The sequence below is a fragment of the Oreochromis niloticus genome, linkage group LG22 (genome assembly GCF_001858045.2).
Source record: "Oreochromis niloticus isolate F11D_XX linkage group LG22, O_niloticus_UMD_NMBU, whole genome shotgun sequence".
NCBI classification, from domain to species: domain Eukaryota; kingdom Metazoa; phylum Chordata; class Actinopteri; order Cichliformes; family Cichlidae; genus Oreochromis; species Oreochromis niloticus.
In genome coordinates this window covers 31641729-31659512 of record NC_031985.2, presented here as the reverse complement: position 1 = coordinate 31659512, position 17784 = coordinate 31641729, and the positions used below count along the sequence as shown (strand labels likewise).

The window sequence follows — 17784 nt, the reverse complement described above, 5'->3', positions numbered from 1 at the left end:
TCAGATGGATCTAGATTTAGATCTTGGCTCAATCTGACTAAAATGGCGAGTGAGCTTGCCTTTTAAAGATATGCAAAAAGGGATGCAGTTTACCTCCTGTATAACACAAGAAAAAGTTTCAAAAGTTGCCCCAACTCAGATGGCAGGGTTGAATAATTACCCCAACTCCTCACTTTTTTTTCACTATTTTATATCACCTTCATGGTGGGCAGGACAATAGGTCAATAAATACCCTTTTAATTATCAGAATAAACTACATTAAAATATACAAATGCTGCTTAATCAGCATCTGATAACAGGTCAGATTTTTACAATGGCATTTTCATAATTCAACAAATGCCTAAGCAGCCTGTCCTCTTTCACTCAGTGCACAACTTGGCACAAAGGAACAAAAGCCGAAGCTCCGCCAGCTACTTTTAATATGAGTCTGAATATCATGGAGGAACGTAGCAGTTTATATTGGTCCCTAAAGGATGTCGTTTATAAGCAGCACAGAACACATTTAGCTCAAACTCAGCCTCCATCAATCTCAATCCAGATACCTCCTTCTGCAGCAGCTTCAGCTCAACAGTTGTCTCAACAAATAATAACATGTATGGGACTGTTCAACTAATAAATTAGACCTTTTTCACATCCTGATGATAAGTCATTAATACATCGCAGCAGCAGCACACTGAACTGTCACTGTGGAAGATGCAAAACATGGCATTGTTGCATAGCAGCGGGCATGCAGTGCCAAATCACGACAACAAATCACATCAAGGCACGTTATAGTGTAAAATACCGACTGGATAATAATACAGGGAAAACCCATCAGATCATTATGAGAAAGCACTTGGTGAGAGTGGGAAGGAAAAACCCTTTCACCTCAGGCTCAGGGACTGGGGGTGAGGGGAGGGAGACAGGAGAAAAGACACACTGTGGAAGAGAACCAAAGATTAATAATAACTAATGATAATGCAAAGTGGTATATAAACACATGGTTGAGGTGCCCGACGCATGAACATGTGATTTGTTTCACAACACTTGCAATTTGATGTAAGCTGATTTACAGTCTTCAGCTGTAATAGCCTGATAAATAGTCGTTATTGGGCATAGTGTATACGGTGTTAAAACAAGCGAGGGTAGCTCGAGTTTTGTGGTCCTCCTCTCCTCACTCTTTCTTTTTCTGTGTGTTTTGTGCCCCACATTAGCTGTTGAAGTGGGACACTGATGATATGCAGTCTCTTCCCCGCTCATTTACTCAGCTGCTTTTCTGTGAGTGTTCAAAGAGTTACTATATAGCATTATAATGTCCACTTAACGATGCACCATTTAGGGTGTCTGCTATTATGGGTCCTTGTTAATACTTCCTTATTGTTTTTTAAAATGGTGCCATAAAAACCTACAGCAGCTTCAGGAAGTTAATTGTATGTACATAAAGAGTGCAGTTTTCACAGCTTTAATTGGGACTTACAGTGAATAATTATTAGAATAAATGTGTCTACGCATAGCGAGTGAAAAATTTAATTGCAGGTGTTGTTTCTCCAGCTATGATGACAACGATTGCCCCTAAACTTCACTCATTGTTAATTATGTAAAAGCCAAAACAGGAGGGAGGACAATCAGAACAACACAGTAATATTGCAGGATCTATAACTTACAATATAAAACACCTTAAAATAAAAAACTGAATACCTGCCATGAATCCACAATGTGTCATTTTTACTCTGCTGTTTTAAACCAAGTAGTCTGAACTTTATATGTGCTGGTAGGAGGATTTTGTTAGCTTTGGGCTGAGTTAGTCTAGCTGTTTTTATGCAAAGCTGAGCTAGCCTGCCTCTGGCTGTATGGACACATAGGGGTTTAATGCTGATTTTTCATCCACCCCATGCAAGAAAGTGAGTTAGAAGGTTTTTGTTGCTTTTAAGCATATCATATCTTAGATCGCATTTAAAGCTGAACTGAGAAACCACCCATTATACAGAGATTTGCATCCTCTATGCAGTCACATGGGTAAAGTTTAGAGCTGTCGTCGGTATCATCGGGCTTTGTCGTATATAAAAATGAGCTTTGCAGACAGTAGATCCACACTTATTTGCTTTATTGGTATACCTGTAATATAATTTCTCGTGAATAAATGTGAATTGACGTTGGCTTATATTCTTACAGAAAAATGTTCTAGAAAATCATGTTTAGATGTAAAATTGATTTTCCTTAGCAGACCCGCTCTCCGCAGCTGTGCTGTATGTATGCAGACGTTGCTTTTGCTGGGATAATCCTTGAGGGGGAAAAAGGTGAAAGGCAACATTTGAGCCACGTGAAACATTTTTAAAACCAAAATTTTTTTAAAAGAACATAAAAACATAAGATGCTTTTTCAGATAAGTTTAAGAAGCTGAGTGCATCTTCTTGCATAATTAAGATAAATTGGATGTTATTTTTAGTGGAAAGGGGAGTCTGCTTTGCCACCTGACTGCACAGACCCAAAACCTTGCAAACATGCAAATGAGCTGCTATATCCATTGGTATGGGATTCCAGCACTCAGAACATACTGCAGCGGTTATTATTGCTGCTGGCCGCTTTGCTCCCCTGGTGTGCTTGTGTCTGCACAGTCATTCATCTCAGAACAACCCCCTGTTTTGGTTAAATCCTACTGCTATATTACTTCTAGACTCTGATTAGAGTTTTCATTATAGTTTGGGCTGCAATTGAATATTTAATTTCTTTCTTTTTTTTAAATCTAATGCTGTGGGGAAAAATATCATACTTAAGGGCGTAGATTTGTGTGGTAATAGTTTTAACTGGAGCTTTGAGGATCACTGGTATTTCTGTATGTTAGTGCCGTTAAATGAATGTGTTATCTGGGTGTACCATGGAGCATTAGCGAAAGTAAATTTTAAAAAGGGCTATAATTTATTAAAATGATTAATACTTACTAAAGATAATGTGGGGCAATAACATCCAAGCCAGAGATGCCTTGCAAATTATTTAAACTGCGTAGAAAATAATGCCAGTAACATGTTTCCTACAAGCTGCAAAAGAAGCTTGTTTACCACTACGTTACATCACTTTTTAGCTCTTTTATCTATTTTTTTAAAAGTGTCAAATATTTTCAAAATTTAACCAGCCTTGATATCAGACAGCCCACTTTAGCCTTTCACTTTAGTAAGGACCCATGCTCTTTGTAGCTTTGTATTGTCCTGCTGAAATAAGCAATGCTTGATTCTCTCCCTGTCATTACTCCTGAAACTCATTTCACACCCAGTCATGTTACTAATGAACCAAACAGTTTATTGTTGTCCTACTCTCAGCAATTTGTACTATTTCAATTAAATATAGGGTTTAAATTATTTCTAACATATTGCAGGCTGTTTTTATTTATTTATTATTTATTTCTTTTACATTCTCATAGTTTTATTTTGTTTTTAGAAGAACATTTTTAGAAGAGTCCCTTATTATACGGAAGCATTAACAGTATAAAACATGGATGTAGCACCATGATGTTACTCGTTGGTTAGTGAATCCGCATTATGAAGCTTCAAGGTGAGGCTTTTTGACCATCACCATGTCTTTCCTTTGAAAATGGATGTGACAGAGGACACTGCATGCTCATTGGCTAACGACTTGTTAATGACGACAAGTCGTTAGCAATCACTGGGTAATCTTCCTTTCTGATGCTTATAATGATCATAAGTCACAAACTGAACTTCATAATTTATTCAACAAGACCTGAAACTAATCAAGAAAATGTTTACTTGAGTGACAGAGCGAGGAAGCCAAGAGCTGTTTTCCCATGAACTTCTATACAACCCAAAGAGTGTCGCCCCCTTCATGCCATTAAAAATTATCTGGGTGATAGGCACTTCTGCACTGCTTCCCTTTTACAACCAGAAGCTATGTCTATTTTTTATACTGTTCATGCTCTATTTATATGGACAGATCAACCCTGTGGCTCTGGCGCCTTTTTAATAGTGCAGCTCAGTGTGGATGTATGTGTAAGTTTAACAAAATCAGTTCTCTGATGCTGGAGTAAAAATGTATGCAGTACTAATGCTGAATAAGTTGTCAGTTTAGTAACTGAAATTAAGAGTAGGGATTGCAGACAATGGTATATTAAGGTATCTTATTTACATTTAGACAAAATTACAAACTTTCCCTGACTTTCCTTTTTTGCCTTTGCTACCTGTTACCTTATGTTGCAAAAACATAATTGAATGTATGAAAAGGTAATTTCTGGGAAACTGGGTTGGTGCACGCCACAGGTGGGAGTCCAGATTCTGTTATAAAACTTTCTTTCAGTGAGTGAAGACATGAATTTGCAGCTGGTGGTGTTACTCAACTTTTGATTCACTGTTGTGCTGGACTTACCCGCTGAGCTTCACAGCAGGACAGACTTCATCTCATTTCTTAGAATTGGGTACACAGACTAGTGCCTGTGTGGCTTACAAACTGTATCGTTTTCATTTCCACTGATCAAACAGCCAAATTCTTCTATCAAGTTTGTGTCACAGATGTTGTTATCAAAGCAGAGCTGCAGAAAAGAATAGAAGGAGGAGGAGGCGAAACAGGCAGATGCTCACCTCCGGTTAATAAAACGACCGGAGTTCTTAGAAAAGAACTGCTTTCTTCTGTTGCATCTAGTAAATATCTGAATCAGACCTGCAACTTTCTCATCATCCAAGTAAACACACAAAATCTCTTTGTCAGATTAGGTCAGTCCATCTCATGGGGGCTAGTAATCAGCTTAAAGGATAATATCGCCATTATTGAGTTTTTCCTTATCTCCAGTGGCTAGTGATCTCCTGTATCCACCTCTGACAATTTCTCTTTGCTATCTACAAATTTGGTTTAGCTTCTTTTATTGCTTCCATTTCCTCCTGAGTGCATGAAAAGACTTTGTATAAGCTTAATACTTTGTAGCTTTCCACCAGGGTGAATGTGATGAAAGTAGACAAATTCATAATCACCAGTCACAGTCAGTCAGTTGAGCTTTTCATCAATGTGCAATGCTAATAGTCTGGCCTCCCCCTCGTGAAAGATGTTTTCCCACTTAAACATGACCTTAGTTGGTTAGTTAGCATTCTAGGATATAAAGCAATAACTATAACAATTAACACATTGGTTGTATTAACCCTGCTTTTACATGCAGGTGATGTATGTAAACTCTGTTATTACAGTTATTACAGTTTTCAAAAGGGTTACAGGTTTGACTTGCAGATAAATAAAAGTGCCTGTCTGTCAGTATCTTCTGCTCCAGTAATGTTCTCCTTCTTTAAATCCCCCAAATTTGGTTTAATTCCTTTTATGTTACTGATTCCTTGCTGCTGATGCGAATCCCAGTGTAATCTCTGAAGTCAAAGCACGGGCACCTGAAGAATAAATCAATTTTATGTTCAAGTTTCTTCTTGAGTATGAAAGCTGTTTTTGAAACAAACAATCCCAACTCGATGTCTACTTTTCACCTTTCCTTTAGTTTTCAAATCACCATTGTATGGTTTATTTTTCTCTGTTTGCATCACCACTACAGGTTATTGTGACTCTTTGGCATTTTACAAATCATGTAACACTCTTTAAATAAAATGTCATCATCTGATATTTCATGACTTTTCCTAAAATTGGTCAATTTATAATACAAAGGGGGATACAAAGGAAAAGGGCCATTGCAGCCGCTTATACCTATAATCACTTAGAGTTATTTTGACCACATATCAATGTAAAATACTACTCTTAAAATTTGCTCCGTGCATGATTGCCTTGTAACATATGTTGTTTGCACACATTTTCATATAAGATTGTGGCAGGGTATGGTTTCTGGCTCAGCTGCAGGGGAGGGGTGGAGCAGTGGGTTCAGGGTGTGGTGTCAGGTGAGGCTGACCAACAAAGCAGATCTCCATCATCTAGGGTATCATGCATCCCCTATTTGAGTAGGATTCATAGGACCTGATAAGAGAGCGTTGTTGGATGGAACAGAATTGTGGCAGCTTGAAAGCTGCACAAGCAGCTGAGGAAACATCCACTTACCTTGCAATGCTGTGTGCATGGATCTTCTGTTACAAACATGAACCAACTAGCTAGATGTGATTGATTAATAAATATATATAGGACTGCAGTTGGATAAAAAATGAATAATTACTGCAGGGCTGAACTTGCCATGGATGAGATGTTAACCCAGGGCAGAGTGTGGAGAACTATTCAGAGCAGATCAGACAAATCTGGCTGCAGACTGAGGCAGAGCAATGTGAACGGTGGATGAGAGAGAGGCTTTAGGTTAGGTGAAGAGAAGGTAAATGTGGATGACATGATAAAGCATCTTTGTTCTACTTTTAGAATAATTAATGTATTAATATATGTTTCTTATTTGTTGAAGCCAGCTGAGAAATGACTTACCAAAGAATTTGTCATTGCTGTTGTTGCTGTAAAACTGGGTGAAAATACAATAATTCTACATAATTTATAATGAAATGCACTTTAGACAAATGTGACTGTAAGTAAGCTCACAAAGTGTTACTGAGAATCATACAGATTATTTTGTGTTGAGACACTGAGGTTTCAGTTTTTGTTGCATGTGCCCCATACACCGCACAATCACAGAAACACTGGTGTTACAGCCTTGAATACAAACCTGGACCAGGAGTGAGTTGCTAGAGAAGCCTCAGTCACGGTGGCCCATTTCTAGCTAAATCTGTGCGCACAGCACTAGAAACAACATAACACATTCACAGGAATCAGAGTCTAAACACAACATGGCTGAAATAATGATCACAACACTACTAAATTAACAATTTGAAGTTAAACATTAACCATCTCATGAGTCTTTGCGCTTGCCAGTGCAGACGTCTTCCATACTTAGAAAAGTCAAACAGAAAAACAAAACACGTTTGCTCCGGTACATCGTTGTGTGGTCAAAGATATGGAAACGTCAATTTAGTTACTCATTTTAATTAAGTATGGTCATTGTATGATGACTTTATGTTGAATGGTGAAGGTACTATGGTTTCAGCACAAAGGTGGGGAGTGCCTAGGACTTCCATGAGAATTGTGAATTTTGTATCCTCGAGACAAAATTGGACTTGTTGAATCCCACATACATTTTATCAAAGCAATGCTACGGACATTAATTATTATCAAAACCATTTCTGGGCACAGCACAAAAGTAACAAAATACAGACAGAGGTTTTTTCACATTACCTAAATCAAATGAGTAGAAAAGACATGCTGTGTTTCTGTCCCGCACCCTTTCTCTCCTCTGCAATCTGTGCTCTGAGGTCTTAAAATGACTGTATTATTGTTTATTGCAATTATTTCTGGAACAATATATTATTCAGCAAAAAGAGCTGGCCTGACAGCCCTAGCGCCCTAGAGTGCATTTATGGGCAGTGAACTGAAGCATTTGAACAAACCCTCACTCACTGGAGATGTCTGTTTTCCAGATGGATGTTTAATTGAAAAAGAAGAAAAAAACAGCCAAGCTGAGATGAGAGAGTAAGGACAAATTAATGTTACCTAACTTCACTGCCTGCAGAAAACCAATATTCAATTAGAATAAGGTGATGAATTTATATTTAATTTCAAATTATGCCCACATCCATTTCAGTGGGCTCTATAACAATTTCACAACTGAACAATATAATGATAATGTTATCAAATGTGGAGTCTGCTGATTCTTCTTTCATATTTGGGGGCTTTCTGTATGGAGGTATTATGCTGTGTAATGTAGATTGCTGTGTAATGTAATTCGAGTATTTTTATGTTAGTCTCAAAAGTAACTGGACTATTTCAATCTAGTTGGATGAAAGTCCTTTGCAGTCAGCAACTGTCTGAAGTCTAGAAAACATGGACATCATCAAATGCTTACCTTCCTCCCTTGAGATGCTCTGCCAGGACTTTACTGCAACCACCTCCAGCTGCTGCTTGTTTGTGGGTCTCACTACCGTCACCTCTGTCTTCAGTAACTGAAAAGCATCCTCTGCTGAGATCAGGTGAATCACTTGGCCATTGAAAAATATCCTATATAATTGCCTTGAGAAACCCTTGGGTTGCTTTTGAAGCACCTTTTAGGTAATTATTCATTTGCACTGTGAAGTGCTCTCTGATCACTTCTGCATCGTTTGACTGAATCTGAGCTGAGAGTATTTCCCTGTACACTTTAGAATTCATCCTGCTACCTTTCTCTTCATTCTAGTACAGGTTAATCCTGGTTTGATCTGTCCAAAGAATTTCTTTCCAGAACTGTGCAGGCTCTTTAATCAGGCCGTCCTGTTCTTCAGTGTAACCAGTGCTTTGCACCTCTGGATATACATTCCTGAAGGTGTCTCTGTATAGCAGACCTCGAGAATAATATAATAATATGAGCTCCTGGGGAAAAAAAATGTGGTATGAATTTGAGTACATGAGAGGGAAAAGAAGAAACGAGAAATTAGAATCACCACAGCAGAACGAGGTTTCATGTAATTACAAAACAGTTAGCTGTATTTTAGATCTCAGCTTTAGGTAATTAGAAGCTGGCTGATGCAGGAGAGTAGCTGGTCCAGCAGTCCTTATAAGGACTGGTGGAAACTACAGGGAGTGCAGAATTATTAGGCAAATGAGTATTTTGTCCACATCATCCTCTTCATGCATGTTGTCTTACTCCAAGCTGTATAGGCTTGAAAGCCTACTACCAATTAAGCATATTAGGTGATGTGCATCTCTGTAATGAGAAGGGGTGTGGTCTAATGACATCAACACCCTATATCAGGTGTGCATAATTATTAGGCAACTTCCTTTCCTTTGGCAAAATGGGTCAAAAGAAGGACTTGACAGGCTCAGAAAAGTCAAAAATAGTGAGATATCTTGCAGAGGGATGCAGCAGTCTTAAAATTGCAAAGCTTCTGAAGCGTGATCATCGAACAATCAAGCGTTTCATTCAAAATAGTCAACAGGGTCGCAAGAAGCGTGTGGAAAAACCAAGGCGCAAAATAACTGCCCATGAACTGAGAAAAGTCAAGCGTGCAGCTGCCAAGATGCCACTTGCCACCAGTTTGACCATATTTCAGAGCTGCAACATCACTGGAGTGCCCAAAAGCACAAGGTGTGCAATACTCAGAGACATGGCCAAGGTAAGAAAGGCTGAAAGACGACCACCACTGAACAAGACACACAAGCTGAAACGTCAAGACTGGGCCAAGAAATATCTCAAGACTGATTTTTCTAAGGTTTTATGGACTGATGAAATGAGAGTGAGTCTTGATGGGCCAGATGGATGGGCCCGTGGCTGGATTGGTAAAGGGCAGAGAGCTCCAGTCCGACTCAGACGCCAGCAAGGTGGAGGTGGAGTACTGGTTCGGGCTGGTATCATCAAAGATGAGCTTTTGGGGCCTTTTCGGGTTGAGGATGGAGTCAAGCTCAACTCCCAGTCCTACTGCCAGTTTCTGGAAGACACCTTCTTCAAGCAGTGGTACAGGAAGAAGTCTGCATCCTTCAAGAAAAACATGATTTTCATGCAGGACAATGCTCCATCACACGCGTCCAAGTACTCCACAGCGTGGCTGGCAAGAAAGGGTATAAAAGAAGAAAAACTAATGACATGGCGTCCTTGTTCACCTGATCTGAACCCCAGTGAGAACCTGTGGTCCATCATCAAATGTGAGATTTACAAGGAGGGAAAACAGTACACCTCTCTGAACAGTGTGTGGGAGGCTGTGGTTGCTGCTGCACGCAATGTTGATGGTGAACAGATCAAAACACTGACAGGATCAATGGATGGCAGGCTTTTGAGTGTCCTTGCAAAGAAAGGTGGCTATATTGGTCGCTGATTTGTTTTTGTTTTGTTTTTGAATGTCAGAAATGTATATTTGTGAATGTGGAGATGTTATATTGGTTTCACTGGTAAAAATAAATAATTGAAATGGGTATATATTTGTTTTTTGTTAAGTTGCCTAATAATTATGCACAGTAATAGTCACCTGCACACACAGATATCCCCCTAAAATAGCTAAAACTAAAAACAAACTGAAAACTACTTCCAAAAACATTCAGCTTTGATATTAATGAGTTTTTTGGGTTCATTGAGAACATGGTTGTTGTTCAATAATAAAATTATTCTTCAAAAATACAACTTGCCTAATAATTCTGCACTCCCTGTAGTTGATTTGTGTGGAGTGAGTGGTTATGTGGTGTGAAGTGGCGATCAGGAGATGTACCTCTGTCCAGGTGACTTGAGAGTTGTGCGAGGCAATAAAAGCACAGAGATAGCTCGAATAATTTCACTTGAGTTGCAGGAGTGACATCATGTGGAAAACTGTGCTAGAACTTGAACCTGGCTTTACTTCTGCCCATTGGGGTAGTATCCCAGTTGCATTACTGCTTCCTTTAGATTATAGTCTTCTATTGTTTTCCGCAGTCTGTACTGTTGTTCAGTTGTGTAACATTGGTACATTTTGCTTCAAAACATAAATATTAATGTTTCTCTCTGAGCTGAGTCCCCACACTCAGATGTTGTGGTCCTGTAGGTGCAGCCCTTCTTTCTTCTTCATCTTTCTCACATGAAAACAGAACATGCTTCCATTTTTCATGACATTTTTTATTGACACTGATTAAAATCACAAGTTTGATGTCTGCTGAAGTTAGAATGACCAATTCTTAATCTCTGTATAATTGTTTAGTCCTCTTCTTTCCTCCACCTTTCACCACTCCTAGTTCATTTAATAGCTTATACACAGAGCAGAAAATAATGTGAAGAGTCAGGGTGTTGCTGGATCTGGATGGGAGACTGGATAACAAAAAGAAGGGGAAAAATAGAGCGAAAAACAGTATGCCAGGACTGTAACAGTTTAGCTCACAGAACTCAGCATTCCTCCTTTTGAGACAAAATTTTATGTCAGTAACACGGTGGCTTAGTGGTTAGCGTTGTTATATCGTGCCAAAAGTGTCGACACAGCAACTTCTGGTTCTTCAAGTCAAGTGTGGAATACCAACTGTACTTGAGGCTGGCTTCAAAAGTAAAATCAGTACCAAACACTTGTATCCATCCATTCTCTTCAGCTTATCCTTATCAGGGTCATGGAGGGGAGGGGGCTGGAGCCTATCGCAGCTACCATAGGGCGAGAGGCGGGTACACCCTGGACAGATTGCCAAGCTGATACTACCAAAGTGGTCCTAACACTCTTATAATCAAAATGGTAACAAGTCCAAAACCAGTGGGTGGCTTCATGGTGGCTGTGTTGATCTTTTAACTTGGATTTTGTCCTTGTGTGAAGTTTGTATGTGCTCACTATGCTGCACAAATTAGCTTTGAGGGTTTTCCAGTTTTACCCTCCATGCAGAAAATGAAAATGTGACATTTTTCATAAACCAAAATGTTTTTACTGCTTAATGGCAAAAATATCGTAAGAATGTTCAAATTAACAATTTAATTTTCAAAGGCAGAGACAGCTTACGGTATTTTGTTATATAGGACTAATTAACCAGCTCTATATAGTTGGACTGACACAGGTAAACCCTGATTTAAATTCCAAATTGGGTGCCTATTTACTGTGAAACAAGCAGATGATTGTCTGCTTGTTCCCAGTGGGTTTATGTTATCTGGTTATTGGTGTCAATAAATTCTGTGATAAATCTAAAAATGCAAATTGCCATTCAGCTACAGCAGTTACATTATGTCAGCATACAAGTCTTGCTAAATCCTGTGCTTCATGTTTTATTTTTAAGACGCATTTGCAGTATAATTAAAAGCGCAGATATCAAGTACTGCCGATCAGCCTAATCAACACTGAGAACTGTTGAGGCAGGACGAAAGAACAGAATCATAATCAAGCCTGAACCTCTCATCTTTGATTTCAGATAAAGCGCAATATAGATAAACTGAAAAACAACAACTGATACTAATTGATTAATTTACCAACCACAAAAAGTAAATTGCTTCTATATTTGCTCATTAATACAGGGTGCGTGACTAATGAGGAGGGTTTAGATCCTTAGAATCTTCCAAATGTTCCTCTTGCTGTTGGCCACAAATGTTAACACTGCAAAGAAAAACACTGCTATCACACGAATACTATACCACAGCCGTTCAAAGGACTGTTTGTATCCAATGATGTGGGATAGGCATGACATGAAGTGCAACCTCATATCAATGTTTAAACCCATATTTAAAACAGTGTTTTGTCTGCAGCACACAGTTGACTAACATTTTCTACCTGTTTCACAGCATGAACTCATTAGATATTTCAGTATTGTTAATATTTTAGGAGGACAGGGTATCTGACAACGGTCTAAAAAGCACTGAAGCAAATTTCATGTAAGAGTCCCACACACCACCATGCATCACTGTTAAACTTGAGGCTTGGTCCTGAAAACCCAAACAAACAAACTGTAGACTACAGCTTTAATAAGTGTTTCAGAGATTTCTTGGAGCAGTATTAAAAGTTAATGTGGAAAGGTAAGCAGAAAGCAAAAGTAATCTTTAAACAACTGGAGAGAAGCCTCAGAGGGTTCCTGCTGGAACCTTTGTAGCCCCCACCCCAAAATAAAAAATATTTTTGAAGCACCCTGAAAGCACCCTACTTATTTAAACTACACTGAGGGATGCTTTTACTTCCAATATATAAGCTCTAGGAAGGTAACGCATGCCAAACAGAGACTGCCTGGCAGAAAATGGAAAAATACGTTTCCTGTTAGATATTAAAGCTGCCTTCTCCGGAGAATAAGACCTACACTTCTAGGAGATATTTTGGTGCTGAAAGAAATCCCATGAAATCCCCCCCGCTCCATCCCCCTTCAGCTCAAAGGTAGATTATGTAAGATTTATGTAAAATAGCACCCCCTGCAGGCACAACAAAGAGTGACTAATCAAAATCAAAACAAATGCGACCTCCCACTCTGAGTTCTACATTTACAGGGAGGACGGCATGCACGAGGCAAAACATAAATATGCCCTAATCCCTGTTTGCTGAGCAGGATAGTTTCAGGATGAAGAAATATTATTATAATGCCTGGAAACCTTGTAGCCTGTCAAACTCAAGTATTTTAACTTAATCTTGAGTACAGCTAGCTGCTATTAGCTTAATTCATATACACTGAAACATTAAAACTTATAACTTTAATTATCTCATTACAGTGTAATGCTCTGCTTGCAAATCTTGGGTGACTTTATTCTGCTGGTTTTTATTTTGACATGCACCAACTAGCTAAACATTGCTGCACACAAAGCACATCCATACAATGCATCAACACTTCCTGTGGGAACCACTATAACAAGCCCAAGTCCACAAATAGCCAACTCTGTAATCTACAGCACCCAAAGGATCCACTGCCAGTGTCCCAGTTGGTATCTGGCAATGTGCTTAGCAAACATTAGCATGCTAATCTGCTAAACCAAGATAGCGAACACTTGCTAGCTACTTGCTGGTTGTAATTGATTAATTTATGTATAGAAATTCTGTTTATCCTGTGCAGAAAGTAAATGCACATCCAAAATTACAGTTACACTAATGAAAATATGCATGGACAAGTTTTGTTTTTACCACATGTTTAGGTTAGGGAGTCAAAATAACTGTATACATGAGCACATGCTTGCTATCTGCAATCTACATACAACCACGCCTGTCTTCTTTTAAAGAAGGAAATGTGTTTATTTAGATGTGGATCATAGAGTAGAAGATGATGTCATTCTAAGGGAGAAACGCGGAGAACGACAAAACAACGAGGAAGAAGCCAAAAAAGGCAAACCTTTCCAAAAAGTAAATGGACTGATTCTTATATAGTGCTTTTCTGCTCTCCCAGAGTATTCAAAGCGCTTAATACAATATGCCACATTCACACAAGCAGTTTCTTGTATGATTTTAAGTACTTACTAACCAACATTCACAATGTGATGGATACATCAGAGACTAGGGGGAGCCAGGGATTGAACCACCAACCTTCCGAGCAATAAATTACCTGCCTTACCTCTTGAGCTAAACTAGCAATCTAACCTAGTTAAACTTAATAAATTCTGATTAATAAATTTGGTTGCTTGGATGTTAAACTTTATTGTTACACCTGGTAGAGAAGCTACTGATCATTTTTTTAAAGATGAAATAATTTAGACAGTTTTTAACTCTCAGTGATGCTGCACTGTTTGCTTGAGTTTAGAAAAGTTGTTTATTTTTCCTTTATGGAGATTGAGATAGTTCATGAGCTGGTTCTGCCCCCCTGGGATGTATTTTATATACCGCACATGTAAAACAGCAGCATGATCATCTTTTTTTTTCTTTTTATTTACTGTTTTGTTTGTTCTCTGTGTTGATGAAACCTAGCAGGGAAATTGTTGCCCAGTTAAATTAAAAATGTGTTGTATGACAAATTCAGTTGAGAAAATGTTGATGAATCCTTGCTTTGTGTGTGTGAAATAATCATACACTCAGTATAATCTGAGATTTGTGGGTATGCACTGTTTGTGAATGAGGCCGTGTGAGCATGTCAGTATGCTGGCATTAGCGTTTAGCTTAAGTATAGCTTCAGAGCAGCTGGTCTGTTGAGGACATACTTTGTCTCTGAAATAGTGTTTGTTTTAAAACCTTTAATATTTCACTTGGTGTTATTCTTACATGAATGTGTGGTTAATCTAAATGAGTGATGCCCATGTACCACTGTCAGGACCAGTGTTTGACCATAAATGAGCCACCTGCATATTCTGCTATTCTTAATAATATCATGACTATACCAAATCATATTTGCATACATATGGTTTTTTTAGAAGACTAAAGTTGGATGTTTCTGGGAGCATTTACTCTGCAGTTAAATTAATGCTGATCCAAGAATGTGGTACACAGCAACATAATTATCCACAGGGATTAAAGTGGAGCTAATACTCTGGAAATGTGCTTATTTGTCTATTTGATAAGAAATAGTTTTAAAAGCAGTATTACAAATATTATATATAAAAGCCAGCAGTAAATATATGTGTGTGTGTGTCTCTGTTTGTTTCTTTGTTTATTGAATTTTATATATTGAACATATTTTGTATTCATATTCTGGGCAGCAGTGATTTGAATGGTGACTGTGTTTAAAGAGGTAATTTGGTCCTGATTAAAGAGTACATGAAACAATAAACATATAAAGGCTAATTTACATCATGGAGCTCTGCTCTCAAAAACTGACATAGTGCTCATTTATAAAGTGCTTTACATACCTGAACATTACAGCTAACGGCTGGATTTTTCCGTTTGATTGCAGCTAGCTAAACCATGCAGAGCTACTTACTGCTAAAGAGACAGAGAGTGAAAGTGGAAAGTATATCTTTGGTATCTTAACATAAAACTCATTGTTGCAGTCAGAGGCAGCCCAACAGTGATCCCCTCGAACTGATTTTTAGTTTTAGTGTCCTTATTTTCCCCTGAGTTATCGATTCTTTCACTAGCTAGCTAGCATAAACTAATGTAAGTCTATTAGCCGCAATCAGTCAACCAGCTACATGGCATCACGTTTCATACAGACAGAACACGGCTCTAAACATGTTTTTAAAACTTTGAGTGCTTATTTCTTACAGAGTTACATCTGTGTAAGATTTTGAGAGCAGGGCTCCGTGATGTAAAAGCCGGTAAAAGTGTCAAGTATCTGCATCCATGTAGAGACTGTATGAATGTTTCCAACAGCAGAATTCTCTTTTACTGCTAACACTAAGTTAAAAATATTCATATTCATTATATTTCAGAATTATTGATGCCATCAGCTTTGTCAGCTTTAATCGGCCTACATTACAGACTAGCCTGACAGCTGAAAGGAATGGACTTTGATGGCAACACTGAAAGAGCTATGAAACAATTTGAATTTTCTTTGAGTGTGCGGTAGCTTTATAAAGCTGTGTGGAAGCTGAAAAAAGAGGATCCGGAACATTTACAAAAAGGAGACATTTAAATATTAAAAATATAAGTCCAAGTAACATGAACGTCTGTCTGTTCATCATGAATAATTTTAATAAGTAATGGTAATAAGTGAGTGAACTGTGTAAGACATAAATGTGCAAAAAGCACAGTCTTCGACACATGCAACATTTAGATGTGTGCACTTTAAGGTATCTGCTCCATTTAAAAAGAAGACGTGCCAAAAATAGAGATCTGCAGAAATCAAATGGGCAAAAATGTATCCTGTAACCTCTGCTTACAGTCCCCATGGCTCAGCCATAAAAAGTGTTTGCTTTGCACATTTTTTTCTCACTTCAGACTGAAATACATTTCTTTGACATTTATGCAAAGTACTCCATCTGAGCTGAGTGGGGGATTCAAGAAATTTGGGTGAAAGGAGAAAGCCGGTGTGGAGGCAGCAATCCACTCCACATGGGCTGTTGACAAGTAGCTCACTGGCAAATCACTTTGTACCACTTGCTGGTCATTTCTCATGTTTAGTTAATAACAAGATGTTCTTAGCATCTTTACAGAATTGCTCTGACCTTCTTACTGCTTTCAAGTGTTACACTGACTCGTTTTAGAATTGTTAGATGGGTGGGTGTCCTCTGTTTTCACTTGTATTGAAAAGAAATAAAATGAAGTCCTGTGTAACATTGTCTCTAAAAGTAAATGTGCTAGGAATGTTTTTTCCCTTTTCTAAATATTATAAAGGGCATAAAAAAGACACCCTTTTTGATTTAGCAAAGCTCATCAGGAGTTGATTAGCAGACCAGCTGCTGTGGTATACAGTTAGAGCCATAAGTATTTGGACAGTGACAGTTTTGTGAATTTTCCTCTTTACACCACAACATTACATTGTAATTATTGCAAAGGTTCACAATAATTATAAGGTCTTAATGCGATACAAGGAAGTAAATTATTCTGTCTTATGTCAGTGAGAGGGGATATCTCTAATGTAATCATCAGGCACACAGGTCAGGTTTTATCTGTCTGTCTGTCTATCAGGTTTTAAATGATTAATGAGTTGCTATGTTGTTAAAGGGAATAAAGCTAATTCAGTAGAACATAAATTTGGATGTTTAACTGTGAATCAAGCATACGAATTCTACTAGTAGAAAGAAATGAACTTAATAAATCTGTGTTAATAACACTTTTGAGAAAAGCCTGTTCTGTATTGTATATTAAGCAGTTATTATGTGAATAAATTATTTTTCTGAAATGTGGTCAGGGGTTAGGAGACAGAATGAATTGAAGGGATATTTCATGATAGGACTTCATAAAATGAAGTGCTGTCTTTTTAGAAAGACAGTAGAAAGATCCAAATGGAGAAATGCGTTATCTACCCAGATAACCAATTGTAGTGGGATAACTTTCAACCCCATAAAGAATATTTAGTGCCCTGATATTTCAATCTCTCGATCCCCTACTGTTCCACTCATTTTTAGCACCGTGTCCATTTGTGCCAAAACAATGGGTGCCTCAGAAGCTCGTATATGCATCCTGGCATTGAGTGAGTGTATGAATAGAAATTTTTGGTTTAAATTAGCATGCCATTATTTCTAGTCTAATTAGTGAAAGTATGCATCATAGGCCTATCATGTTCTATATCACCAGCTTGATTATATTTAAAGCAAATAATCAAGATTGTATTGACATGCAGACGTTCAGCTTAAATTAAAGAAGTTTAGCAAAAGTGTTGCATTAATATGAGCGTTTCCCAGTGAGTAGTAGATAGGCAGATAAACATAAATATCCAACATAAATTGTATGTACTTTGAGTGAAATGGTTGTGAACTTTGAAATGCAGACAGTCCTCTGTAAACAGAGAACTCAGCCATCTCCAGGGTTCCTGCTGCATTGAGTGCTCAAGTACCGTTACACAAACAGTATTGGATTAGTGAGAATCATTGTGATCAATGGTATTTCTAATCCACTG

The 17784-nt window shown here is 38.1% G+C and overlaps 1 protein-coding gene across 2 annotated transcripts in view; it reads left to right on the top strand.

Annotated features, from left to right (window-relative positions):
* Positions 1-17784, top strand: part of LOC100712274 (CMP-N-acetylneuraminate-beta-galactosamide-alpha-2,3-sialyltransferase 1) — an 89934-nt gene that overhangs the window by 8176 nt on the left and 63974 nt on the right. The gene's annotated exons all lie outside the window — the stretch shown is intronic.